Raw genomic sequence first — 27,958 nt, 5'->3', positions numbered from 1 at the left:
GACACTCTCGTCCACCGAGCGATTCTATTGGTTTAAGATGAGCTGCGTATGAGGTAATAAAGCCGTCTGGAGGAGCGGGGGGCGGGGATGCACCGGGGACATGGCCCAGGTCCTCTGTCCAGAAGTAGTGTCCCCATTTTTGGCATCTCTGGTTGGGCAGGGCTGGCGCCTCCAGATTCCAGAGCTGATAAGTGGGGTGAGGAGAGAAAAGTAGAGGGCAGGGCAGAGAGAAAGCGAAATAGCTCTCTGTGTGTGTATGTGTGTGTTACAGAGAAGTTTAAAAGCAGGTTTCTGGGAGTGTGTATTTCTATGTAATAGAGAAAGGCTGGGAAAGAGGAAAAAAGGGGGGGAAACAGACCCCCCCATCGTCCCCTTTGAAGGACCCCATTTACCCTGCCATGTAGTTACACCCCCAGCACTGAGAGTCCGGTCCAGGAGGGGAAGCCCCCATTTGCCCTTTCTCTGTCTTGTGCTCCTCCCGTGTCTGGGGTTTGTCCTCTGGTTGTCTCCATCTTCTTCAAGAGTCGCCTTGAGAGCCCCTGCCCTGTGGCCCTGAGGGGCAAGGTCAGTTGGAAGTGTCCGAGTGGACGCTCCCTGGTCCCTCTGTCGGGGACGTAACTGAGGACGGGGTCACAGCCTCCTGCCAGCCACCATTTGCCCTCATTTCTCGGGGGCTGTACATCTGGCCCCCTCCTAGGTTATCGCTGTAGCCCCCAGGCCCCATCGAGTGTCGGAGCGATTCCACCTGGGAAGCAGAATAGGAATCTCCGTTGAGCCCAGGCATCCCCAGAAACATGTCTCCGGATCCTGAGAGGTTGAAAGAGTCACCGGAGCCTGCAGAGGAAGGAGGTGTGGGGGAGCTGGTGCGGCTGTGCCCCCCCTGAGTGACCGACACGGCGGTCTTGACAGCATAGATGTTGGCTTCCTCTTGGAACTTTCCGATGTTCTTCTTATAGCGAATCCGCTTGTTGCCGAACCAGTTGGAGACCTGAGAGACAGTAATGCCGCACTTCTTGGCGAGCTCCTCCTTTGCCTCCTCGCTGGGATACGGGTTACTCAAGTGGGAGTAGAGGTACTCATTTAAGACCTCGGTGGCCTGTTTGCTGAAATTCCGACGTTTTCGTCTGGCATCCAAGAAGCGGGAACGCAGGATCATGACGGCCTCACAAGTGCTCTGCTTGAGCTGCATCTGGATGGCGCTGAACTTCCGGTGGATGATGCTCACCATACGCTCCATCTCCTTGGGGGCCACTGGCCGGGTGCGGCTCTGCTCCCTCAGCAGGTTCATGACGTGGGTTGTGAACTCATTACAGGCTTGTTCATACTTCTCTAGCTCTGAGTGGTAGATGTGGCAGATCTGGGCAAGTTTGCTGCGATAGTCTGAGTGTTCGATGGAGTTGTCGGGGGACACGCCACCCCCAGAGGCCGCAGCGGCTGCGGCTGCAGCGGCTGAGCCCCCCCATTTCTCGGGTCCGGCCACACCCTCTGCCAGAAGCATGTTGTCCAAGCGCATCAGCTGCGGGTCCACAGGCTCCTCCTCTTGGGAGCTCCGGATGCTCAGGCCAGTTTTCTCCTTGATCTCACACAGGACGCTGAAAAGAGCAGGCTTCATTCGGTGGCAATTTAGGGCATGCTTCTTGGCCTGGGCCTCGTCCAGGCTCTGGTCGGTGATGGTCATTATCTGCTGCAGAATGTCCCCGATGTCTTGCTTCCCTCTGCCTCCCAGGACACCCCCGCTGCCCCCACCGGGATCTCCGCCACCAGGAGGCTCGCCAGGGCCCCCCGACTCCCCGCTCACCAAGCCCAGTACCCCCTGGCCCCCGCCTGGAGGGGGCGGCCCCAGTAGCCGCTCGTCCATAGCTGGGGGGGGGCCCTGGGGCCCCCTCCCTGCTCCGCCCCTCCCCCCGCCAGGTTACTTCCCCCCCCAAAACTCGCTGCGGCCGCTGCTCCCTCCACCCCCACCCCCACCCGGCTTCCCCCTCCCGGCTCCCCCGCGGGTTCACCCCGGCCCTGGAGGGAGACCTGGGGTACCGACTGGGTCCCCCACAGGAGACCCCGGCCCCCGGCGGCGGAGAAAATGGAGCCGGAGAGAGAGAGAGCTGTTTGGTTGTTCTTAAGGATAGCTAACGGAGGAAAGAGGCTCCTAATTCATGTGGGATCATCCAACAACGGTTGCAGCCGTATCCTGACAGGGAGCTGCCAGAGGTTCCGGCCGGATTCAGAAGAGGATGTGGAGCAAGCAGAGTCAGTCCTGATGTCGGATGGATTTGGGCCGGAAGCAGAGAATACCAGTAAGATGTTTACTCGGGCTTTATTGACTGTGCCAGGACATTCAGCTCTATGGATCCTAACAAATCGTGGCTAACCTTGAGAGGAAGGGAATTCCTCCATTGCGCTCATAAGGAACTTGCGCAGGGATCGAGAGGCAGTTGTGGATTGGTCAGCGCTCCCTATCCTGTTCCTTTCCATGAGGGGAAGCAGACGCCTCTTTCCCGTCCACTTGATAGGTGTCTACTTGTGCTGGTTACCCAGAGCCGAAGAGGGGGGTGACTAAGGGGAAGGATTGCATGTCAGACCATCTACAGAGACTTCATTCGACCTCCTAAAGGACCCCGTTTAGCTTTGGAACCCCCAAGACCACCATGGAAGACACTGGCCGCCAGACCTGACTTCACAAGCGTTTCTGTGAGAGATGTTTTGGGGACTGATGTATGAAAAAAAAATCCCTCTTCTGGGGAATGTCATTTTTTGAGAACACCCCCCCCCCCAGCTTTGCAAGTGTCTCCCTGGGGCTGCGGATCCAGAACAAGGTTGGCATCCACAGGGCCGCTATGGTGTGGACGCATGCTCCATCTGGACATGGCAGTGAACACTGTGTGGTTAGAATGGTGGTGGTGGTGGGGGCACCTTTTGAAGCCCCTGTACCAGCCCCCACAATTGAACGGGTCCAAGGGGTGATTGTGTCATTGAGGAGTAAAATTAATACAAGGCATGCAATTGCTCACCTCCAGGACGGTCATGATCTCAGCAGCCAGGTCCACGCAGAGAGACAGGGGAGGAGCAAGGTTATATGTGCTGAGGGGACAGGCAACCACATCGTCACAGGAAGGGGCTGTACTGTGGCATATGTACGACAGAAAGGGGGTGAGCTAGGAGTACACATGCATAGGAAGGGAAAGAACTAGGGGTATACATGTGACAAGATGGGCGGACCCTAGATTCAGGATGACTGCCTAACCTTGGTCCCCCTTGAGTTGGCTGACCTTGTCTCTGGGCTCTCCTTCAGGGAAACAATCCACCATCCTTATCAGCAGGGAGTGGGCCCTACTTAGGGTGGGACAGACTACAGCAATGGTTCTCAGCCTTCCTAATGCCACGACCCTTTAATACAGTTCCTCATGTGTGGTGACCCCCCTCCCCCTGCCGCCCCCAACCATAAAATTGTTTTTGTTGCTACTTCAGACTGTCATTTTACTACTGTTATGAATCTGGTGAGCCTTGTGAAAGGGTTGTTTGACCCCCCAAAGGGGTCGAGACCCACAGGTTGAGAACTGCTGCTATAGAGTGAGATTGCTCTAGTTGGCTGAATGTCTCAGGGAGATACCCTCGAGGCAGCTGACCTCTGATGCGCTAGCAAGCAGGGCCTAAGCTGGGCATATATTATGGGGTGGCAACCTGGGGAAAAGCTTTTTGTATCCCACTTGCACCCCCCCCTCAGATTTAGCAGGAGGCAAAGTAGAAAATGCCCCTGCTCCTGCTCTCATTGGGAGAAAACGGCTCCCCAGACGGGAGAGGTACTTACAGTCTTTTTTATAAAACACACACACACACACACACACACACACACACACTTCTGAATCTCTCTCTCTCTCTCTCACTAATTTGTTTTGACTCTTTATTTTGAATCGAGGGAAGTTTTACAGGGCAAGTTCGTTGTTCAGCCGGGAACCGGACACACTGTGCTTCATCTCCTGTATAGTAATCCCCGATGTCACGCCCCTCGCCCCGCCCCTCATCTCAGTTGCTCCCGGTGTCTCCTGCTTCTGCTCCTCCTTCTGCCTGGACCCTTCCGGACATTGTTCCTGGGGGAATGCCCTCCTTCTGTGGCAGATGGTAGATGGGTCAGAGGTGTGTAACTGGTACCATCATTCCCCTCATAGGCCTGTCTGTTGTTTGCCTGAAAACTGAGCCATAAGGGTGTGTGTGTGTGTGTGTGTGTGTGTGTGTGTGTGTGTGTGTGTGTGTGTGTGTGTTCATTTCTAGTCCTGGAGGGTGGCTAAGGGTCGATGTTTCAAGAGGAGGTGATGTGGGGAGGGGTGTCTACTAGCTTCTATGTGACCGATAAGCCTGTTCCTTTATCTTTTTTGGACCATTTTCTTTGAAAGTTGATGGGTGAGTAGTGTCAGGCTGAAGCTCTCAGAAGCTCCCCAGGTGAGGTTTTCCTGCCTGGAGTGAGTTGCTCTTGGGAATGTGTGCACTTGTTATAAGCTACCTCCCCCACCCCCCACCGCTGGCAAGGGGAAGGTCTATAGAGCCAGCTCGCTGTTCGGAAGCCCCTTGGTTCCTGTTAATGAGTGCCAGGGCAGGTTGGCTTCCAGTTGATGGACAATGTCTAGCTAGGAGGAGGCTCCCTCTGTTTGGGTGTGAAGTTGTTGGTCCTGAGTCCAGCTGGCTGACACATCCCAACCCCTGCCACCCCAACTTTCTTCCCAGATGAAAATAGCTATGAACCATAAAAGACAAAAAATACCCCAAACCAGCTATAGCGGCATCCTTTGTGACTGCGTTAGTCCAGTAGACTAAAGAAGCAAATTCATAGACACTCAGATGTGTAAGAGAGAACTTTATATCAAAAAGAAATTATACATTAAGAAATATTCCAGCTCAGTTCAGATCAAGTCTGTAAGTCTGACATTAGCCCATAAGTCTGACACTAGTCCAGAAATTCCTCTTTAGACTCATGCAGCCATGCAATGACGCCGAATGCAGGAAGACCACAGGCCAGTGAGTGGAAAGTCTTGTAGATCCAGTGGCGGTAGAAGCATCTCAGCGTTGGTGAGGGTCTCCATGTGGCTCCTCCCGGGCTCTGACTGCCATTGGTGTGGCTCGATATAGCTTGTCAACAGAATTGTGAAGCAGAGAGAGTGTGTGTTCTACCTCAGAGAGGAAGACAGGAGTTCCCAGAATCTTCAATTGAAGACCAGGCTCTCACAGAGGCCCCATTGCCTATGACCCGATTGACAGGCTAGACTCCACCCCTTTGCTCAAGTTGATAGGAGATGATGTGGGAGCCCCTGTGTCAGGGTGGAACTGCTGCCCTCGGGGCTGTCAAAGCTGACCTTTAGGAAGCAAATTTCCTGCCCGTTCTTTTACGACGCCTCTGGGTGGTTTGAACCGCCAACCTTTCAATTAGTCATCAAGCGAATTAACTACTGCTCCACCCAGCAAGAAATATCACTAGTCCTAAAAAGGCGTACTTTCCTCCTACACTATTGAAACGCTGGAAAACGCTGGTTGAACCAGGACATCAAATTTTTATTTGAAAACTATGATCTCGCTCTTTAGCTGGGTTGATCTTCGTCACCATGCATATCATCTCCCTCACCTGCCCTTAGTCACCAAGTTTCGAGAAAGTAGCCACCGGCTTGGCAGGGGTCGCCACGTGGCTGCTCCAGCCCCAGGGCTCTAGCGTAGCTCCATGTGTCTAGTCAGCATGAAGACGAAGCAGAGAGTCTGTGTGTATCTGGCCTCCAGTGAGCTATTTATCCCCTTAGCGCCTCCAAATGAGGTCATCAAGCTGTGACCTGGTTGACAGGCTAGACTCCACCCTGTCGTAAGTTGACACCAGATTATGTAACTCCCACACAGACCAACTGTCTCCCTCCTCAGATACTCATAACAACTGAGACCTATTTCCAACCCCTTACCATATCAGAAGAGGGAGTCATGACGAGGCAGGCATATTGGAAAGCAACCCAAGGTGGCGTTTAACTAACGCATTCAACCCACACCTAGAAGAGCTCAACTGATACGGTCTACTTTGCACTAGACCCTCGCTCCTAGTTCAGTCACTCACATTAATTTAACGCCCTAAATAGAAGCAGGTACGTATTTTCTAAAGTATAGGAGATGGAAATTTTAGTAAGTTGAGCGATAGAGAGAACCGTAAGGATAGATGAAAGATTTAACTTCAAGCGCAGCATAGCAAAGATGATTAAAGCTGACAATCAATGAACTCAAACACATCTGACCCAGCAAACTTGAGTCAAATTTCCTGAAACCAGGTGAGCTACCTAGGAGTAGTTATAAAAACCCAGTGCATCTATGTCGCAAAATAGGTAGAGGTGAAGAGTCAGCCAAGCCTGCTGGTAGCTGGCTGTCCTGTAATCGAAAGTAAATTCAGCCTAAATCTTACCTAAAACCCCATAAATCCTATTTATAAGCTTCAGACTTAATTACAAAAGTATAGCTCCTTTACCACAGGACACAGTTTTAATTAGTAAGTCCTAATGCATTCCTAGATGGCTTTAAACCAGCCAGGCAATGGGCCAAGCTCAACCATTAAGTTATAATGAAGACCAAAAATTTCCTCCAACTCCTAAATAGTCCCTGGAGTTAGTCTATTGTTTATATAGAAGTAATACTGTTAAGATAAGTAACAAACCTATTTCCCCCTTGTATTAGTCTATATTGGAATGAATACTCAATTGAATAAAGCTACTTCACAAATACATTTCTTCTTATTAATACTGTTCATCTAACCCTGTTGTGCACTTATAAGGAAAGGTTTTAAAAAGCAAAGCAACTCAGCACACAATCGTCCCGCCAGCTCACCCACAGTGTCCCCTGGAGCAAGAGCATTTAGGGCAGTCAGATGCACTCCCAACCCTGTGACCCGTGTTAAGGGGCCGAGATCCTCTGACCCTACAAAGCAGCATAATCATTTTCTTCTCTAAGTAAGGGCGTGCACGAATGGTCACAGGAAGATTTAACTGTTTCTTGCTTCTTAAGCAGTGACATTGAGCTCCCCATAAAAATAAAAAAAAACAAAACAGGGAGACGCTCCTAAGACTAGAGGATGCTACAGAGTTTTACTTAATTAGTTCACTAACCAACCATTTCCCAGTAGTTCATGTACCAAAAAGAACTAGTCGGCATTTCACCCTTGGAGGAGGTAGCGTATGAGCAAGAACCAGTGGTACCGAAGGAGGAAGTCCAAGCTGACCTGAAGGCACTAACCCAAAGCAAGGCTTCAGGAATTGATGGGAAACCAGGTGAAGTGTTTCAGGACGCTGATGAAGCACTGGAGGCATGCTCTTGTCTATGCCAAGAAAACTGGAAGTCAGCTATCTAGCCACTTGGCTGAAAGCGATTCATATGTGTGCCCATTCCGCAGGAAGGTGACCCAACAGAATGCACAGCTTGTGGAACAATATCATTCATATGATAGGCACACGAAATGCTGCTGACGACCATCCAGCAGCTGTTGCAGCAGTGCATTGACAGGAGCTGTCAGAGGGTCAGGCCAGGACGTGGAACAAGGGACATCATTTCTGATGTCAGATGGATCTTGGGTTGAAGCAGAGAATGCCAGAAAGATGTTCAACTGTCTAAATCATAACGAACTATTGATAACCTTAAGGAGAATGTGCATTCATTGTGCTCGTGTGGAACCTGTACATGGATCGAGAGGCAGTTGTGCAAACAGAACACGGGAACACCGCATGCTTTAAAATCAGGAACGCTGTGTGTGAGGGTTGTGTCCTCTCTCCATCCTTGTTCAATCTGTATTCAGAGCAAATCATCATAGAAGCTGGCTTATGCGAAGAAGAATGCGGCTTCTGGATGGAGGAAGGCTTATTCACAACTTGAGATAAGCAGCTATGACACATTTCGATCGCTGAAAGTGAGGAGGACTTGAAGCACTGCCGATGAAGATTGAGGTTTGCAGACTTCAGGATGGATTGCAAGTCAGTGTAAAGAAAACCAAAATTCTCACAACTGGACCAATAGGTAACATCATGAGAAACAGAGAAAAGATTGATGCCAAGGATTTTGTCTTGGCTTGGAGCCACAATCAGTACTTGTGGAAGCAGTTGTCAGGCAAGCAAAGGATGCACTGCAGCGGGCAAATCTGTACCAGGACCTCTTTACAAGGTTGAAAAGCAAGGATGTTACTTTGAGGACTGGGGTGCACCTGACTCAAGCCACGCTATTTTCAGTTGCCTCCTATATATGTGAAAGTTGGACATTAAAGAAGGTAGACAAAGGGACTGTCATTGCATTTAGATTCTAGTGCTGGCAAAGACTATCGAAAGTGCCCTGGACTCCCAAAAGAACAAACAAGGCTGTGTTGTAAGCAGTACAGCCAGAATGCTCCTTAGTAGAAGCGAGGATGGAGAGACTTCACCTTACATATTTTAGACATGTTGTCAGAAGAGACCAGTCCCTGGAGAGGGGCATTATGCTTGATAAAGTAGGACAGGGCAGAGAGGGAGACCTTCAACGAGATGGATTGATACAGTGGCTGCAGCCATGGGCTCCGACATGAGAACAGATGTGAGGCTGGCACAAGAGCAGGTGGCGGTCCGTTCTGTTGTACATCGGGTCACTATGAGTCTTGATCAACGTGGCGGCACCTAACAACAACAACAACATTAGCTGAAGGGGTTTTCAGTTGCATAGATGGGAATGAGCAAGCAGCTTTCCGTTGGCTGTGGAACAAACCAAAGTCCTTGGATAAGAATTTTCATGTCACAATGATCTTTGGGAAATGGGCTTCCTTTTTCTCGCTCATGTTTTCACTTGCTCATCTGACACATGTCATAAGAGTGTCTGCTTACTGCTGAATTTTTCAGGCACATGCAGTTGAATCACACGTCACGTTGGACTCCCAGAAGCCTTCCGTTGAATGGAGAGCATAAAGCACTCATTGATGGGAATTCACAGCTCAGAAATTCCTATCTAGACTTTGGGCCGCTACTTCAATCTTACCTCAGTACAAGAATGGTTTGTTCTAGTAATGTAACAATGTATGATACTCACTTTCCTGACACAATGGCTGAAGATAAAAATGGGCACATAAGCAAATGGAGTGAAGAAAGCTGATGGTGCTCAACTATCAAAAGATGCAGTGTCTGGGTTCTTAAAGGCTTATAGTTAAACAAGCGGCCATCTAGCAGGGAAGCAACAAAGCCCATGTGGAAGAAGCACACCAGTCTGTGTGATCATGAGGTGTCGGCGGGAGTAGGTATCAGAAGTTCAAAAACAAGCAATCAAATTGACGTAAAGAAGCGTAGACGAAGTGGAGACCCCAAACCCGCCTGTAAGATAATTGGACAGTCCCTCACACAAGGGCCACACAGGAGGAAGGTATATCCAAGGTGCAGTATAGCACTGAAGAAGCACATAACTGTCCTCTAGTTCTTTCATATTTCCCCCCTTACTATATTGGTCCCAGTTTTACCTCATTAAGCTTGTTAGACCTGCGAATATTCACTTGTATAATGAAGATCATTTGATGCATGAAATCCAGGATGATAAACCCATTAGAAATAGTAACGGGAGCAATGATTCTCTGGGGTATGATAAGAGAGGGGTGGGGGAAGGGGACACCAATAACGAAGATGGCTTGAGGGGAATAAATAACAGAATTACAGGGGAACAGACACAGTGGCCAGGGTAAGACATGGCAATAATAAGAACCATAATAATAATAACAACAACTATTTATAATATAAGAACAAGGATTCCTGGAGGGTAGGATGTGGAGGGGATAACAGGGAGCTGATATAAAAGAGTTCAAGAAGAAAGAAAATATCTTGAAAATGACAATGGCAATAATATAATTATGCTTGATCTAATTGAACGATGGATTGTTATAATATCTGTAATAGCATCCAATAAAATGATTAGAAATAAGTTAAAATATTTTTCCGTCGAATAAAGAGAACTGGAGGTGTTGCCCAGAGGTGACGTTCCCACTGGCTTTTTTGTTTCTGAGGAGCCCTGATGGCAGAGTGGGTGACCTGTTGCCCTGGTAACCTTGAGGTTGGAAGTTCTAAACCAACAGGCGCTCCTCGGGAGAAAGACAGATACAGCTTTCTACTCCCGAAAAGAGGTGCAGTCTCGGAAACGCGCAGGGGCCGTTCCACCCTGTGAGTACAGGGTCACTGGGAGTCAGTGAGTGAATTTCCGTGTTTCTAATACTAGCAGGTCCACAGGGAGAGGCAGAGCCCTCGATGAGACACTGGGAGGAGCTTTGCGATGGGGCCACTGCTGAGGAACAAGCCGTGGGCCTGATGTGTGTGGGCTTGGGCGGGTGGGGTCAGTCACAGGAAGGGCATGTCACAGACAACAAGAGACCTGGGGCTTAGGGATGGGAACTGGAGATCCCACGACTGGCGTGTGAGGAGGCCAAGTGGGAAATCAGGCCAGAGAGTCTTCGGGGCCAGGTTGTAAAACCCTCCTGAGTGCCAGCCTTGTCTCAGGTAGCCATGGTGCGTCTATGAAACAAGGAATGAGTGCTGAGTTAGTTTACCTTCCCTGCCTTGTAGAAGGCGGACAGGGCTTTTCTGGCCATGCAACGAGCCTGTGGAGTGGTTATGTGAACTTGCAGGTCGATGGTGCATGTAGATACCTACTCTCCCTCCCCCAGATCCACTGTGAGAACTTCATGTCCTTGGGCCTTCAATGATAGCTGTGTACAACAACCAGAAGTTATTTGTAAAATAATACTCAGCTTTTAAAAAGAACAAATAAAATGAGTTTCTGTACTCATTGAAATCAAGTCCGTTCCAACTCAAAGTGACCGTGTAGGACAGGGTAGAACTGCCCCTGTGGGATCTGAGACTGTAGATCTTTGTGGGAATAGAAAGACCTGTTTTTCTACCAACTAATAGCTGATGGTTTTGAACTGCTGACCTTGTGGTTAACAGCTTACTACATAACCCACTACACCACTAGGACTTCTTGAGTTCTCTGGAAATACAAGTGCAAGGTGTGACATTGTGACACTATCCATGACTGGTGGCATCTTCATGAGCCACCTTTGAGGATATTGTGGACAGACTAAAACCTACTGACGTGGTGGACAGGGCCTCCCCCACAGCAATGGACTGAGAGCTGTGTTTAGCCAAGGTGGGTCAGCTCGGAGGGACCCGTGCACAGTGGAATGGACTGCAGCCAGGCTCTGCTCCACCCTCGTGGTCAACTGCATGCAGATCAGAGAGTTGTGATCGAAAGTGTTTTCTTGGCTGATTTTTAGTAGGTGATCACCAGGCCTTTCTTCCTAGTCCGTCTTCACCTGAAAGCTCTGCTGAAACCTGTTCAGTCATAGCAGCACACAGGTGTCCACGGACAGGTGCACGAGGCACATTGGCTGGGAATCCAACCCAGACCTCCGACGTGGAAGGTGAGAATTCTGTCACTGAATGAAACAGCTCAAAACGGAGGGCGTCATGTGGAGTGAAATTAGTCAACCACAAAAGGACAAACATCGTTTGAGCCCACTGTTGTTGTTGTGAGGTGCCATCGAGTCAGCTACGGCCCATAGTGACCCTGTGCACAACAGAACGAAACACTTTCTGTCCTGCAATTGCCCGAGCCCGCTGATGCAGCCATGTGTCTGTCCATCTCCCTGAGGGCCTTCCACTCCCTTGCTGCCCCTCCACTTTACCAAGCACGATGCCCTCCGGGAACTGGTCTGTCCTGACAGCATGTCCAAAGCATGTAAGACGAAGTCTTGCTGTCTTTGCCTCCAAGGAATGCTCTGTTCTTCTTCCAAGACAGATCGGTTTGTCCTTTTAGCAGTCCATGGCGTTTTCAATGTTCTTCTCCAAGACCATTGTTGGGAAAGAAAAAAAATCAAGGTGAAGGTTTCATATAGAAACAAATGGGATTTGGTGGTAACCAGGGGAAGGGGAAGCAGTAAGCTAGACAGAGGTGAAGTAAAGATAAAATTCTTCAAGAGAGAGAAGGGGCAGGGGGAGGAGGGGCCCAGAGAAAGCTATTGGGGGATTTGATAAGTTGTTTAATATGAAAATGATCTGAAATGCAAACTTCCACCCAGTGCAGTAAAATACTTTTTCTTTTCTTTTTTTTTTTAAACTTGAAACCAAACCAACTGCCAGTTGAGTCAATTCTGACTCACAGTGACCCTATAGGACAAGGTAGAATTGCGTCCTATGATTTCAGAGACTGTAAATCTTTAGGGGAAAAGACAGCCTCATCTCTCTCCTTTAAATAGGCTGATGGGTTTGAACTATTGATCTTGTGGTTAGCAGCCCGACATGTAACCAATTCCACTACTAAGGCTCCTCAATCACTGAGGACCCATGGTCAAACCCAGGGCCATGGAGCTCATTCCAACTCATGGCCGCTCTGTAGAGGGTTCCTGAGAGGGTGAGATGTTGTGGGAACAGACAGCTGAATAGAAGCTGAAGAAGAAAGTTTGTCAGGCTGTTGAGCAAAACCCGATCTTGTCTCTGAACCCGAAAGACAAGCATATCTCCTGAATGCCTCTGAGGAGCCCGCACCATGTTCCCGTTGGCTGTGCCACTTGTAAGAGCCATTCAAGGGTTCGGGATGCTCATCCACGGAGAGTGAGTCAGGCCTCCCTGTGTGAGGTAATGACTCACTGAAGCCGGGTTAGCTGGCAGGAGAGGACATTTCATCGCTTGTTACATAAAGAAAGAAAAATTAGACTCCGCGTCTGCAATGTTGGGAGTGCTGGTTGCCACATGACGCTTGTCTCCACTTCCGTTTGTGTTACGGGCTGAAAACTGGATTCCTTCTCTGCCTTAACTCTTCCGCATAAAGGAATTGGGGTCGTCAGGAAGGGCCAAGTATGGAATTTCCTTTTTCTATCTCTTGTTTCTTCTCCCTCTTCACTTTTTTTTTAGTGATTTGGATGAATGTTTACAGAAAAAAGACGGGTCTTTCCTTCAATGGTTAGTGTCTTTGATTGAGGCTGTTTATGCACACCTCCCCCCCCCACACACACACAATGGAACAGCACGCTCCCCCTGCCTGCCTGGTTTCCCGTTTCCTTTGGTCCTTTTTGGGTGCCCCTTCCTGCCTTCTGAGCTTTGTCCACGGGCTACTGCTGCCTCTGGGGGGGGATAGGGGGCCCTGTTTATGGAGTGTGCTCCTCCCTGGCATTCTTGTTCACCCCATAGGTCTTCCTGTCACTTGGCTGAAAGTCAGACCACAGATTTGCTCTCATTTCTAGAGACGAGATATTGTAATAGTAGCTTTATTTTGTCCAATATGGGTACCCCTCAGAAACCGGAATTCACCTCCCCCCAAAGCTATATATTTAATTTTGTTTTACAAAACAACTTTATCACCTTCAAAGTACTCTCCGTTATGCTTCATACATTTGTTCAAATCTGCGATTCCATTCATGGACACAGTTTTCAAAATCATGTTGGGATGACTGACAGCACCTTCCTCATTTTTTTTCTTCACCTCTTCTAAGTTGTCAAATCACTGTCCTTTCATGTCCCTCATCATTTGCAGAAATTAAAAGAAGTCGCATGGAGTGAGGTTAAGGTGCATGGGGCAAGAGAGGCATGCTGTTTGTTGCCCCAAACTGGTGCACTGAGATGGCTGCGTGAGCGGGCGCATTGTCGTGGTAGCAAAACCAGTTCCCTGTCTGCTACAAATCAGGCCCTTTTTGTTACACACTGTTCTGAAATATTTTCAGAACCTCTAAACAGAAACCCTGATCAGCAGCCTGACCTGGTGAACGAACTCCAAATGCACTAGCCCCCTCACATTAAAAAAACAAATGAGCGTCGTCTTGATCTTTGATTTCACTTGATAAGTTTTTTGGAGTGAGGTGACAGTGGCGTCAACCTCTGGCTTGATTGATGTTTGCTTTTGGGCACCATAAGAATGGCACCATGTCTCATCACCAGTAATGACCTTGGGGAAAAAATCTGGGTCGCTTCAGTGCTGTTCTTTCTAAACCTGGCCTGTTTCCACTCGGCGCTCTTTTTCCTGGTCAGTCAGCACCTGAGGCACACACAGCACAGTGACCCTTCTCATTCCCAGTCTTCCGTTAAAATTCACTGTACCGAGCTCCAAGACAGTCCAGATAACTTCCTTTCTCTTCAGTGGGCTGTCGTTGGTCTTTGAGCACAAGTGCATGAATTTTGTCGACATTTTCATCTGTTCAGGAAGTTGACTGACCTCCAGAATGCGGTTTGTCATTCATCGACATTTCACTCTTTTTGAAATGAGAAAACCACTTGTACACTTGAGTTTTTTTTCCCATAGCGCTGTCCTTGTCAGCTGTGTTTAACATCACAACAGTTTCTGCGGCATTTTTTCCTGAGCAGGAAACAAAATTTCACAGCTGCATGCTGTTCTTAAATTGACCATCATAAAAAATGAGGTTCGAGTGAAAGTGCTTTTAAGAAAAATTGCACTCTGACCAGAGAGAATCTTCCCAGGTGATGCCACTGTTTGCAACTCAGAGTGGGTTGCTTGGTGCTTGCCTACCCCCTCATATGTTCATGGGACAAGATTTCAAGGGGTGAAAGTAATTATTAAAGACTCCCCTACGGTAGATAGTGACACAGTGTGTTAGGCCTGATTGACTAGAGAGACAAATCCAGAGATACTCATATATATATACACGAAAGAGCTTTATATTAAAGAGCAATTGTATATTGAGAAAACATCCTAGCCCAGTCCATATCTAGTCAGATATTAGCCCATAAGTCTAATAAGTCCCTCTTCAGACTCACCCAGCCACATGCAGTGTTGCAGAATGCAGGAAGATCACAGGCTGGTGGGTGCAAAGCTTTGTGGATCCAATGGCTGTGGAAGCATCTCAGCCATAGTGTGGGTCTACACGAGGCACATCCAGCTCTCTGAATGTGGCTCTTCAACAGAAGGGTGAGGCAGGTCTCAGCAAGTCTCCTCGTGGCTTGCCAACAGGAAGACCAAGGTAGAGAGAGAATGTGGCCCCTCCAGGGAGAAAGAGAGGAAGTTCCTAAATCCTCATGAGAAGACCATGCCACAAGGAGGCATCATCCGACTGTGACCTGATTGACAGGCTAGACTCCACCCCTTCACTCTTAACACCCTCAAGTTGACACGAGATGATGTAACTACCGCACGTGGTTGAGAGCATGGAAGTCAATCCAGACAACCTGTGCTTGAGTGCCGGCCTTTACACTAACTCTGTGTGACTGCAGCTATCTCAGAGTGCATGTGCCTTGGAGGGACACCACGTTCCCTTGTCACACAGGACTGTCACCTGTGCTTTTGTTGTTGCTGCTGTTAGGTACTGTCAAGTCTGTTCCAGCTCACAGCGATCCTACAGAAAGAGACACGACCCGGTCCTATACCATCTTCACAATTGTTCCCATACTGGGGCCCATTGTAGGAGCCATGGTGTCAGTCCATCTCCCCAAGCGTCTTCATCAGTTTCTTTGGTTGCCTTTCTTTACCAGACAGGAGCTAGTCTCTCCCAATAACGTGTCCAAAGCATGTGAGGTGAAGTCTTGACATCTTTCCTTCTAAAGGCCATTCTGAAAGCACTTCTGTCAGATTCGTTTGCTCTTCTGCACGCAGGCTACTTTCCGTATTCTTCGCCAGCACCATAATTCAACGAAATCAATTCTCTTATGGTCTTCCTTATTGATGGTCCCATTTTTCACACGTGTTTTACGCCCAATAAATTACCAGGCACATAAATATAGCCACTTCGTAAATATCTGTTTGGAAAAAAATGAAAAAGAGACTTCCCATCTCTCACATTTGTCAGCATGCCCTTTTTCCGGAAGATGCCAATGTTATGTGTAACATCATGTTCTTCTTCCCTTTTTAAAATGTGCAGGAGATAAAACCAGTCCCTCGCAAAGGAAGCCTGCTTTTATTTATACCTGGAGGTGGAGTCTCTGGGACAAATAACTTAATATCACTTTGAGGATTTTATGTTTTTACACCAGGGAATCGGCAAACGAATGACTAGATTTAATCGCAATTCTGATTTCAAACCCTCAAATTAGGTCCAGGAAATGAGCCAGTGCATTCTCTCCTCTCTGCCGCTCCGGGACTGCTTCCCGCCGTCACGCACGCACCACGAGACCAACCCCGAAGCCGGCATCTCGGGGGAGCAAATACTCTCTCTTTCTAATGCTTTTCTTCCACTTATTGCTTTCACCGAGATTTAGTAACTGCATCCCAGGGACAGATTACCCAGCACCCCAGATAAACACAGCCTTGCCTCTGCTTACCTACTGATCTGGAGTGAACAGTTTGACATTTGGTCACTACATCAGGCATTCTCAGTATGGCCGCCACCTGTCTCTCTCCCAACCCCACGGCCCCTTCCCCCAGAATCAAAGAGCTTTTCAAATGTACAACCCTGACAGGGACCAAGTACCCAGCCCCCAAGGTAAGCACGGACTACTCATCTGTCGTGAACGGTTTTATATGCTGTTCACATCTCTTTTGTTTTGTTTTTCATCAAATGGTTGGCATCAGAGGAGTGAGTCAGCACAGGTAAGCTGAGGCTTACCTTGTGGGTTGGGTACATGGTCCTTGTCAGGGGTTTGGAATCTGTGGGCAGAGATGGTGGGATTGGGAGAGGGACATGGCGGCCTTACTTAGATGATGAATCTCTGATGTGGACAAAATGCATCCCTTGCTTGCTGGGTCCTCCACCCTGTGGTCTACTGTTTCAGATGTGTGAGAGGGTTACCACAGTGATGAACTGAACTACAACCCAAGCCACTTCACCGCCAGCGAGTCGATTGTCATTCCTACTGACCCTCTAGGACAGGGTAGAATGGACCTTGTGAGTTTCCGAGAGAGCAAGTCTTTATGGGAGTAGAAAGCCTCATCTTTCTCCTACAAAACCTTCAGGTTAGCAGCCTAACACATACCCCAGGACACCCCCAGAATTCCCAGAGGTGAATACAACAGACTTAAAAAAATCCTTTCCTATGTGGAGCTTAACTCTCAGTGGGTGGAAATAGGTAATGATCAATAGACCTAATACTCAACACAGAGGTGTGAAGTGCTGTATGGAAACAATTTAAGAACAACAACTCCCAAACCCTCAAAACTCACTGCCATGGAGTCAATACTGACTCACAGTGACCCCCCTGTGGGTTTCTGAGACTGTAACTGTTCACAGGAGGTAAAAAGCCCAGTCTTTCTCCCGAGGAGCTGCTAGTGGTTTTGAACTGCCAACCATGCAGATCACAGCCCGATGCATACATATTTTACTACCAGGGCTCTTCAGAGAAGTAGATAAGTCCATGTCCAAAGGATAGAGGTGTCTGAGTCTTGTCACCAGTTAATGCCCTTGGCTGCTGACTTAAAGGTTGAGGCACCCATGGGGTGGTGCCCTAAGCAGAGACTGCCCTTCCTGGGGACTAGGTGCTGAGAGCTAGAAGAACTGGACTTTGGTTATTTATGGAGAGATGACTCATGGATGTGCAGTGCTGTGACAGGGGGCGGCCAGCAGGTCAGGGTTTGGTCTGACCCTTCCTTTGTAGGGAAGGGGAGTGGGTCATGGGATGTCTGTGACGTAACCCTGGACAACTGTCCTGGCTGCGCACTGAGCTGCCATCAGCCCTCTGGGACTGCTTCGCCGAGGATCCCCTCAGGACGCCCTGGGTGCTCCCAGGTGGCCAGCTCTGCACCTGGCCTTGAATGGATGGGAGGTCTGGGAGGAAGTCATAGCTGGGACTCTGGCAGGGGCGCATTCCCCCTAGACAGGCCCCTCAGAAGAAAGGACTGACAATCTACTTCCCAAATCAGCAGCCGTTGAAAACCCTACAGTTACACATGGCTACGCACTGACCCCGGTGTCAGACTCCACCTACCGCCACTAGCTTGGGTTAAGAGGAGTGGAATTGGGGTGAGGAGTAGGAATGGGGGAGGTCACAGTTTCAGCTCGCCGGTCTTCCCGCATTAAGAAGGGGATGTGAGCAAAGACAGCCATGTGGACAGTCAAGAGGAAGGGACCTGGGATGGACAGGAAACGACACATTGAAGACTTAGCTGGTAGACCAATCCACCCGGATGGGAGTGCTGGGAGCTGGAGGGCAGTGCGAGGGGAGGCCAGAGAGGAGGTAGGCGCACAGCCGTGTGGGTACGGCCTGGCGGCCATGTTCAGGTCTGGCGGCCGTGTGAAGATGTGACGTTTGTTCCAAGGACAAGGAGGAACCAAACATGGATTGTAGCAGAGTGCCCCCATGGGCTGGCTGGGGTTTTCACATGGCCCCTGACTGGTTGTTGAGCCGAGCAGGCCGAGTGGCGGCCAGATGGCTTTGGCAGTGACCAGGTGGGAGGAGGTGGTGCTGTTGCCCCAAGAGGATGGAGCCTGGGAAGCAGAGCCAGTACCTGCTGAGGAAACCGGCTGTGAGTGAGGGCGGGAGAGGCTTTGAGTGCAACTCCTAGGAAGAAGGGACTGGCCTTGGGCTAAGATGGGAAGACTACGTACAGGTGGATAGCGTTAGGGGGTGCCCAAGAGTTCAGCCTGGGGAAACTCATGCTAAGTCAAGATTTATACTGAATAGTCCACCTGCTTCCAAAAGGACTTTGAAATGACTTCTAATAAAAGCCCACGTACAGAATTCCAGGAAATTACCAACCCAAATGAGACTTGAGCGGCAACTGGTGCCGCAGCTAATTTTTCGGCTGCTAATGGAAAGATTGGTGGTTTGACCCACTTATTGGCTCAGCGGGAGAAAGATCTGGTGATCCACTGCCATTTAGATTGTTGGTGGTGGTGAACCACGAGTCCATTCCGACTCCTAAGGACCGTGTATGTCAGAGCAGTAGAACTGCCCCATAGGGTTTCCTAGGCTATAATGGTTTGAAAGCAGAGACTGTCAGACTATGTTCACCTGTGTTTTACTGATCATGGATAACGCTGCAAAGAATGGGAACTGCAGGGCACTAAGCTGTGGCTGAGGAGTAACTGGCTGGTGCTGTGTAAGTGGTAGGCTGCTAACCACAAGGCCAGTGGTTCAAACCTACCAGCTGTTCCAAGGGAGAAAGATGAATGAGTCAGAATCCACTTGAAGGCAGTAGATTGAGCAATTGTGCTCATGTGGACTAGACTCGGAGGCAGGTTTTTTAACAGGACAGGGAGATACCGTGGGCTTTAGGATCAGGGAAGGTGTACGGCAGGGCTGTATCCTTTTCCCATCCTCCTCAGTCTGTGTGTCGAACAAATATTCTGAGAAGCCGGACTCTATGAAGGCGGCCAGGACAGTAGGATTGGAGGAAGTCTCAGTAATGACCTGCCAAATGCGGGTGATGAACCCTCACTTGCTGAAAGTGAAGAAGACTGGAAGCAGTGACGGATGAAGATCAAAGACGACAGCTGCCAGGACGGATCACACCTCAACAGAAAGAAACCAAAACTCCTGACAGCCAGACCAGGGAGCAGCATTATGATAAACAGAGAAGAGATCGAAGCTGTTCATGGTTTCGTTGTACTTGACTCCACAATCCACGCTGGTGGAAGCGACAGACGAGACAGATTGCATTGGGCGAATCTACTACGGACGGTCTCCTTGAAGTGGAGAAGAGCAGAGATGTCATTTGGAGGACTAAGGTGAGACTGACCCCCGCCGTGTGATTGTCAATCACCTGATATGCTTGTGAAAACTGGGCGCTGAATAAGGAAGGCCCCGACATTGGTGGCTTTGGATTTTGCTGGCAAAGAACATTGATGGCACCATGGACGGCCAACAGAATGAGCACATCTGTCATAGAAGTGAGGATGGCGAGACTTGTCTCAAGTTCTTTGGGCAGGTGGCCCAGGGAGAACCAGTCCCTGGAGAAGGACGCCATTCTTGGTAAAGTAGAGGGTCAGTCCCAAAAGCAGAAGGCTCTCACGGAGATGAATGGATGCCGTCCGTGGCTGTGACCGTGGGCTCAGTGATCGTGAGGATGACTCAGGACTGGGCAGTGGGTTGTTCTGTTGTATATAAGGGCTGGGTGGCTATGAGTTGGAACCGATTTGATGGTGGTACCTGGTAACTATAGCAAGGAACCATGGTGGTTTAGTGGCTATGAATTTTGCTGCTAACTTCAAGGTCAGCAGTTCACAACCACCATCTGCTCTGAGGCAGAACGATGAGGCCTTCTATTCCCATGAAGAGTTACAGTCTTGGGAACCCGCAGGGGCAGTGCTGCCCGGTTCTCTAGGGTTGCTATGCATTGGCATCGACTCAATGGCCGTGAGTGTGTAGCAACAACAGGGGGTCCCTGGTGGCAGAGTGGGTGAGAACTGAGTTGGTAATCATATGGTCAGTGATCCAAACTTATCAGTGGCTCCAGAGGAGAAAGAAGAGCTGTTTACTTTGTGTAGGAATTGACTCCGTGCTACTAAGTTCTTATGGGAGCCGATCACTTGCCATTGTTCCATGGAGCCTGTGGGTGGGCTTGAACTGTTGTGCTCTTGGTTCACAGGAGAACACTTCATCCTTGTGCCCCAGAGCTCCTTCCCATAGAGATGGCAGCCCAATAGTTGTGTGCATTCTCATGGGGTTGTCGTGAGTCGAAATCAGCACTAAGGTACTAACAAGAGCAGCAAGTCTACTTGAGAGTTTTGTTCCTCCTGTAGGGAGAAAGCATGCTGGTTTATGGTTGGTCGTCCAGGACATTTGAAACACACGTGCAACCAATCCGTACCTTTCATTGCACAATCCAGTCAGGGCTGGCATCGTAACACGTTTTTCTGCTTCCACGGCACTCAGCTCTGATGAGCGATGATACACTGTCCATTTCCGTAGAAATGTGCTTGTCTTCTGTTCGCATTTGCTCCTTGGCCGCTCTCATCCTTCGCCTGTAGGAGGGAAAGGGGACCGAGCTTGGAGTATCCATTGTTGGGAGTGTCGGGAAGACGTACTTTGAAAGCGGCATAGGAAACCCTTAGTGAAATTCAATGGGTGACTTCTGTGAGGAGTCCTGATGATTACACATTGGACTTCAATCCACATGGTCAGCAGTTCGAAACCACCAGCCGCTCAGCTGGAGTAAGATGGGGTTTTCTACTCACATAAAGAGATACAGTCTTGGAAACCCCCGGGGGCCGTTCCACCTTGTCCTTCAGGGTTGCTGTGAGTCTGCATCAACTTGTTGGCCATGAGTTTGGTTTGGGTTTTTCTTCTGCGAGAAGCTCTGGCCTCTTGTCCTTCCAGAAAAACTGTTGCTGTCACCCAATACTCCGGCCTCTGAAACAAAACAAACCCCACAGTAATCCTGTAGGGCAGGGTAGAACTGCCCCTGTGAGTTTCTGAGACTGTGACTCTTTACGGGAGTAGAAAACCTCATCTAGCTCCTGAGGAGTGGCTGGTGGTTTCGAACTGCTGATGTTGTGGTGAGCAGCTCAAGGCATAACCACAACGCCACCCTCCGGCCTTTAGCGCATCGTGAATCAAAGCAGGTATCTCCTTCTGTGCATCTGGTGTCCTGTACGGTTTCACACGAACCGTAGGTAATGGGCTCAGACAACGGGAATGGTTCCCACTGAGTGTGTCCAGTCGCCGCCTATGGAGCCAGCCAGCATGGCCCCTTCCTCCTGGAAGTCCCCCGGCGGCCCCTTCCCACTGCAGAGGCCTTCCCAGCTCAGTGAGCAGCAGCCACCACGCAGGGAAGGCCGTGCGCTCCTTGGCTTGTCTGCTTTGACCTTCCCAACAACCCTTGAATCATTTGCTCCCGAATGGCTGGTGTTTGCGAGTCTAATTCTGACTCTCCCACTTCCGTGGGTGAGTCACCGCTCAAGGCTGCCGTGAAGCCTGGGCATCTTTGTAGGGTGCTATTAGTCAAGTCATTTGGATGTTGACGGAGTTTTGTCTTTGGTCTTTATGAAAATGAACGAGGGAAAGAAAGGAGCTGGAAAGGTTGACACCATGTTAGTTAAAGTTCATACGCTTAGTTCCCAGAGGTGACAGCCTTGAGGCGTGCCCAGCCAGCGGGCCTTCAACCCCAACTAGAACGTCACCCTTTTATCTGCAGCTGGCCAGGATGTATTTATTCTCTGGGGAGGCGTGCCCCAATTCTGGGGCATACTGGGGAGGGAGGGAGGGAGCGCTATGAGGAGCTTCTCATCCCAAATGGATGGCTGTGTTCCTGAGAGGGAGCCACGGGGGTGTGTGTGTGTGAGTGAGTGTGTGTGTGTGTGTAGGAATCCTTGCAGCCGACCTTGAAGGTTCTTGAGTTTCTTCACTATAAGTCTGATTGTAAGACTTGGGCACAGCCTTCCTCAGAGCTGAGTTTTGTCTCCGGGACAGGTTGCCCCATTGGCAAGGTAGGCACGAGCGTAGTCCTGCTTACTTACTAATCCACAGTGCACGATTGATGCTTGTGAGTTATGGCGTTGGTGAGGCATGTTGGATATACCACGGACTTCCAAGACAGATGTCTTAGAAGACACACAGCCAGGATGCGCCTTAGAAGTGAGGATGGGAGAGGTCATCTCTGTACCGTTGATGCATCTCCGGGAGGGACCCGTCCCTGTAGAAGCCATCGGGCCTGGGAAGTCGAGGGTCGGTGAAGGAGGAAGGCCCTCCGTGAGATGGACTGACCCAATGGCTGCAACAATGGGCTCAAACCTCAGAACCAGGCGAGGAAACTGTCTCAGTTCAGGGAGAGGTCAGGTGTGTGCAGCCGCCACCTCACCATCTTTATCCAGATGCGTTTCCGGATGGTTTGAAAGGCTTTCCATTGGCATTGCCATCACGTGCCCACGCCAACATCCAAGAACCCATAGAACCGGCACCAGTACACTTACCTTCTGTTTTTTTTTTTAATGGAACATTCTCTGTGGCCTAAAATGCTACCCTGTTCGAGTGGACCATTCAGTAGTTTTTTTTGTGGGTTCATGAAGTTTGCCACCATCACCAGAGTCTACTTTTAGCATCGTTTTCAACACTGCTCCCCCTACCCCCCAAAATCCAACCCCATGTCTATCAGTTGTCTTCTCCGAAGCTCCTCTGCCCTGTTTCCTGAGCCCTTGCATGGGCTTCTCCACTTCCTGTCTCTGAATTCTTCCATGTGGACATTTCACGCAAAGGGAACATTCTGGTGTGCGGTCCTTTCTCACTGGCTTTTTTCACTCGCCATAATACTCTCCCCGGCTCATTTATATTGAAGCGTGAGTCATTGTGTTAGGCCGGGTTGACTAGAGAAACAGATCCAGAGACCCTTATATATGTGTAAGAAAGTGCTTTGTAGCAGGAAGTAATTATCTATGTATTGTGAAAATGTCCCAGCCCAGTCTGACTCAAGTCCATAAGTCTGGTATTAGTCCATAAGTCTTTCTTCAGACTCACACAGCCACCTGCAATGATGCAGAATGCAGGAATATCATAGGTTGGTTGGTGAAAAGTCCTGTGGATCCAATGGCGGTAGACGCATCTCCAGGACTCTAGCAGTTAACTTGCAGGAAGGCGAGGCAGAGAGAGAAGGGAAGGTTCCCAGGATCCTCCATATGAGAAGGCCACGCCCACAGGGAGGCACCATCTGGCTATGACCTGATTGACAGGTCTGTCTTCAAGTTGACATGAAATGATGTAACCACCACAGTCACGGACATGAAACATAACTTCATATTTTTGGTGACTGAATGATATTCTATCCCCTTCCTTGAACCCGAAGGAGCAAGAGCACTTCCTTCACAGAGGCATTTATTGGGGTTCTTTCCCCTCACCAGCCACCCCCACCCTCCAGTGGAATCTTGTTCATGCTTTCTTGGGTTTCTACTCAGGTTCTTTCCCTAGAACTCCATTTTGGTCGCTCTTAAGGCTTTTGAACTTAAATTGCAGTTCATTGGACGTCTTTGGTTGTTTAAAGCACAGTGTTGTGGGGTGTATTCCCCCGGGTATAATGAAAACTGGCACCGGGGCCCTGGCCGTGTGCTGGGCAATGGTTTCTGGTAGGACCCATGCCTTGGTTGAGGACCCCACTTATTATGGACTACTTTCTTTTCTTCAGGGGCTCTGAAAGGGGACAGGAGCTCTTGGTCTTACTTCTTTGGGGTGCAGCCCACTCACTGTGTCCCAGCTGTACCCTAGTTGGAGAGCAAGCATGTAGATCCACCTCCGTCCTCCATGTATCTGCATGTATCATCTGAGAAGGCCTTTTCCTCCACATGTCGAAGTCAGCATGTGGTGTGGGGGTTCTTGGCTGCTACCCAGTTGTCTTCCCTTTGCCCCTTCACACTAACTTCCCCCACCCCCACCATTCATGGTGATCCATGTGGAGCAGAATGAAATACTGCCCGGCCCTGTGCCACCCCCAGGATCGATTGTGGATTGGAATGAGTGATCCATGAGACTTTCACTGGCTAATATTTAGGACCAAATAACAATCATTTTAAAAGCCCAAACTCCAAACTCATTGCCATCAAGTTGATTTTGACTCATACTGACCCTACTGGACAGGTCCACAGTTCGAAACCCTTTCTACTCCCTTGGAGAGTGACAGTCTCTGACACCCACAGGGGCAGTTCTGAACCACCGCTGCCTCAGCAGCCAGCATCCTCACCCCCCTCGCCGCCCGCAGGTCCCTTCCAACTTGTAATGACCCTGGAGGACAGAGGAGAATTGTCCCTGTGGGTTTCGAAGAGTATGAATTCTACAGGAGCACACAGCCTCATCTTTCTCCTTGGAGGTTGCTGCTGGGTTTGACCAATTGACCCTGCAGTTATCAACCCAAGGTGTAACCCATAGGTGGGACTAAAACCACCTTGATGACAATGGCCATGTTGCCGTTCCTCTTCGTTTCCTTTTGTACTTTAATGGTATTTATTCCAAGATGATCGGATCAAATCCCAGAAGCATGTTGTGTCATTTTTTTATTAGTTAACTTCTTTTTAATGTGAATTGAGGAATTTACCTTTCAGGTAATTTTTTGTTCACCAATTTAAACCACTTATCCAAACCTCCCACTTGCCAACCCTGTCCCCCCTAGCCTTCTGTGTTTCCCCCTCACCTAGAATATTATCTTCCGCTTCACCCCAGTTAACCCCTGTCTACCCTCTAGCATGATGTCATTCCTTCCCTCCCTCCCTGTCCCACCCCTGGTACCCATCAAAGTCTGTTTCTTTTAGGGTGAAAAGCTTTATCTCAATTTATTTTCTAACAGTGGTCACCTGCAATGTTTGTCTCTTTGTGATTGACTAACTTCATTCAGCATGGTGTCCTCCAGTCTGTCCAAGTCATGAGACATTTGCTGTTCATCGTTGCTCTTAAGTCGTCTGAGAACATGGATGGTCATTGTGTGCTTCTCGCTCGATCACCTGGTCAGAAGGTGCATCGCTGACAAGAATGTGCCCTTGGGTTGTGTAGACTTGCGAGATGTCTGGTATTTGTCTTTTCCATGATGTGGTGGGATTTACTTCTCTGAAGGCCTAACACTGACCCTCACCTGCTGCCTTGATTTTCCTTGAAGTGAAAATAGTAACAATAAAAACATAGGCTCAGATATCCTTAGTAAAGTAGATTCCTTATCTCTGATAGAAGTACTTAGTATCAATGGGGATCTCTGTTAATGACACTGCTTAGGACTTGACGGGTTGGGGGCTAGTCAAGAATCGACTAGCTTAGGACTTGTCTAGTGTGTTAGACAGGGTTCTCTAGCATACCGGCAGTCCTTCAAGTCTTGAGGGCTGCAGGATAGTCCTCCGTGGAGCAATTCAGGCTATCCGGCCATAGGCAGCAAACAGCAAGCAGGTCACCAACAGTCAGCCAGATGACAGGGTCCGACAGTCCCCAACTCAAGAGATGTACCTTCCAGTAGCGTGGCAAAGCAGGTCTTGAAGGAACCTCAAGTTACAGTGACACAGTCCACGGGTAGGCGTCCCACAGGTAGTGTAGCTGGCAACTGGAGGCACAGAACAAGCAAGGCGGCCGCACACTGGTCTGATGATCAAAGAGCAAGAGAAGAGGCGAGGCTTGTCCGGCCATTTATCTCTCCAGCCTTCAACTAATCTCACATGTGATCACTGGCTTTGTTGCCACAAAAACCTACCTATCACATCTAGTAAAGGACTTGCTGGCTGATGACTAGACTAGTTGAGGACTAGACTAGTTGAGGACAAGACTAGTTGAGGACTTGACTAGCCCTTGCATGGCCATCCTGAGTTCTTTATTTTTTCTCTCAGTGCAAATTGTCCATCTAATATTTTCTGCACCATAATGAATCAGGTGTGATCAATTGTATGGGGATTCAAATGGTCTTATTTTCGTTCTGCTTGATGGGCTAATGATGCGTAATGGAAGACAGCTCAGAAAATGTTCTGAGGAAAGGTGCCTCCAATTCCACTGCATTTTTAAGTGAAAGTGAATAAAATTTAGGGAAGTATGAGTCATGGAAAGCATGAATTGCTATGCACAATTTGCAGATTTAGATTGAAAGCCTGGGAGGTGCTGAGCCTTCTGATACCAGTAACTTGGTGCTCCAGGGGCTGTGAGGAGCCCTGGTGTGTGCTGGGCTATAAGTTGGGCCGCTCATTGCAAGGTAAGCAGTTAGAAATCACCAGGCACTCTAAGGGAGAAAGATGAGGCTTTCTGCCCTGGTCAAGTCCGCAGTTGGAAACCACAACCTCTCCTCGGGAGAAAGCCTGGGCTTTCTACCCCTGTAAAGAGTTGCAGTCTCAGGAACCCAAAAGGGCAGTTCTATAGGGTCACTGTGAGTCAGAATTGACTTAGTGGCAGTGAGTTTGTTTTGTTTTTGAGTTTGCTTATAGCATATTTTATCATTATTCAGAAAGTGCAAACAGACTAACCGAGAGCTGCTATTGAGTTGAAGCCCCACGTACGTGTGTGCAGCGGACAGTCACTCAAAGGGTTTGCAGAACCCTCAGAAGGAGATCGGCAGGCTTCTTTTTCTGAGGTGTCTCTCTAAGTGGGTTGAAGCACCAGCATTTCAGTTAGATAGTACTCAAGCACTTAACCATTTACAAACCAAACCAAAACCAAACTCAACTGCCATCTAGCCGATGACAGCTGATCCGACCCTCTAGGTCAGGGTAGGATTGCCCCCTGTGGATTTCCAAGACCATAGCTCTCTAAGGAGATAGAAAGCTTTGTCTGTCTCCTGTGGAGTGCCTCGTGATTTCAAACTGGGGACCTTGTAGATCGCAGCCCAATGCATAACCACTACCCCACCACGCCTCCTTCTTGATGATCTAGTCCTGCGGTAACAGAAAGAAATACTACAAGTGTGTGGCTTTCACAAACAGAAACCTACTCACCGTTTAGGAAGCTAGAAGTCACCAGCCCTGAGCAGGTGCATATGGACAATAGCCCCCCTCCCTTCCCGGCGATTGTTACAGATGGAACTGTGCTCCCAAAAAATAGACGTTGGTGCCCTGCCCGCTGGTGACATGTTTGCAGTTTACTGGTCTGTTTTTCATCCTCAGGATGATCTGGGGTGAGTGTCATCTACTGGTGGGGGGCATGGCTGTTCAGGTCCACCCCACCCTTGCAGAATTGTTCTCATGGATAGCTATGTGTTTATAGTTATTGGAGCCAAGAATTTGTTCTACTTTACAAATAAACACACCCTCCCCCCTCCCGGTTTGAAAGTACTTTGAATGCTCTAGCACTGTAGCAGCTACATCGGGGGTGGGGGTGGGGTGGGGGTTGTGGAGGTGGGTTTTTCTTTGTTCAGCAGTTTTACAAGGGCTTTTGCTTCTTTTCAGAAAGTCAAGTTGCTGATGGCCACACCCTGTATGACATTTGGGTCTCGTGTTAGGCCGGGTTCTCTAGAGAAACAAATCCGGCGATGCTTGTATGTGTATGTAGAGAAAGAATTTTATCTCCAGAAAGTAGCTCACACAGTTGTAGACGTGGTCAAGTCCAGTCTGGTTCAAAGCCGTGGGTCTGATGTGAAGCTGGAGGTCTTGTCCTCATGGGAGTAGCTGCCTGATAGAAGCAGAAGGACAAACCAAGAGTCAGCAAGACAACAG

At 49.1% G+C, this 27,958-nt stretch overlaps 1 protein-coding gene and 1 pseudogene across 2 annotated transcripts in view; one reads left to right on the top strand and one right to left on the bottom strand.

The window, feature by feature from the left end:
• Nucleotides 1–27,958, top strand: part of TIAM2 (TIAM Rac1 associated GEF 2) — a 273,644-nt gene that overhangs the window by 179,777 nt on the left and 65,909 nt on the right. The window lies entirely within an intron of this gene.
• On the bottom strand, nt 8–1,858 carry LOC142453235 (pre-B-cell leukemia transcription factor 2 pseudogene; annotated as a pseudogene).

Source organism: Tenrec ecaudatus, chromosome 7, assembly GCF_050624435.1.
Source record: "Tenrec ecaudatus isolate mTenEca1 chromosome 7, mTenEca1.hap1, whole genome shotgun sequence".
Classification (NCBI taxonomy): Eukaryota; Metazoa; Chordata; class Mammalia; order Afrosoricida; family Tenrecidae; genus Tenrec; species Tenrec ecaudatus.
This window is presented reverse-complemented; position numbering and strand designations above follow the sequence as displayed.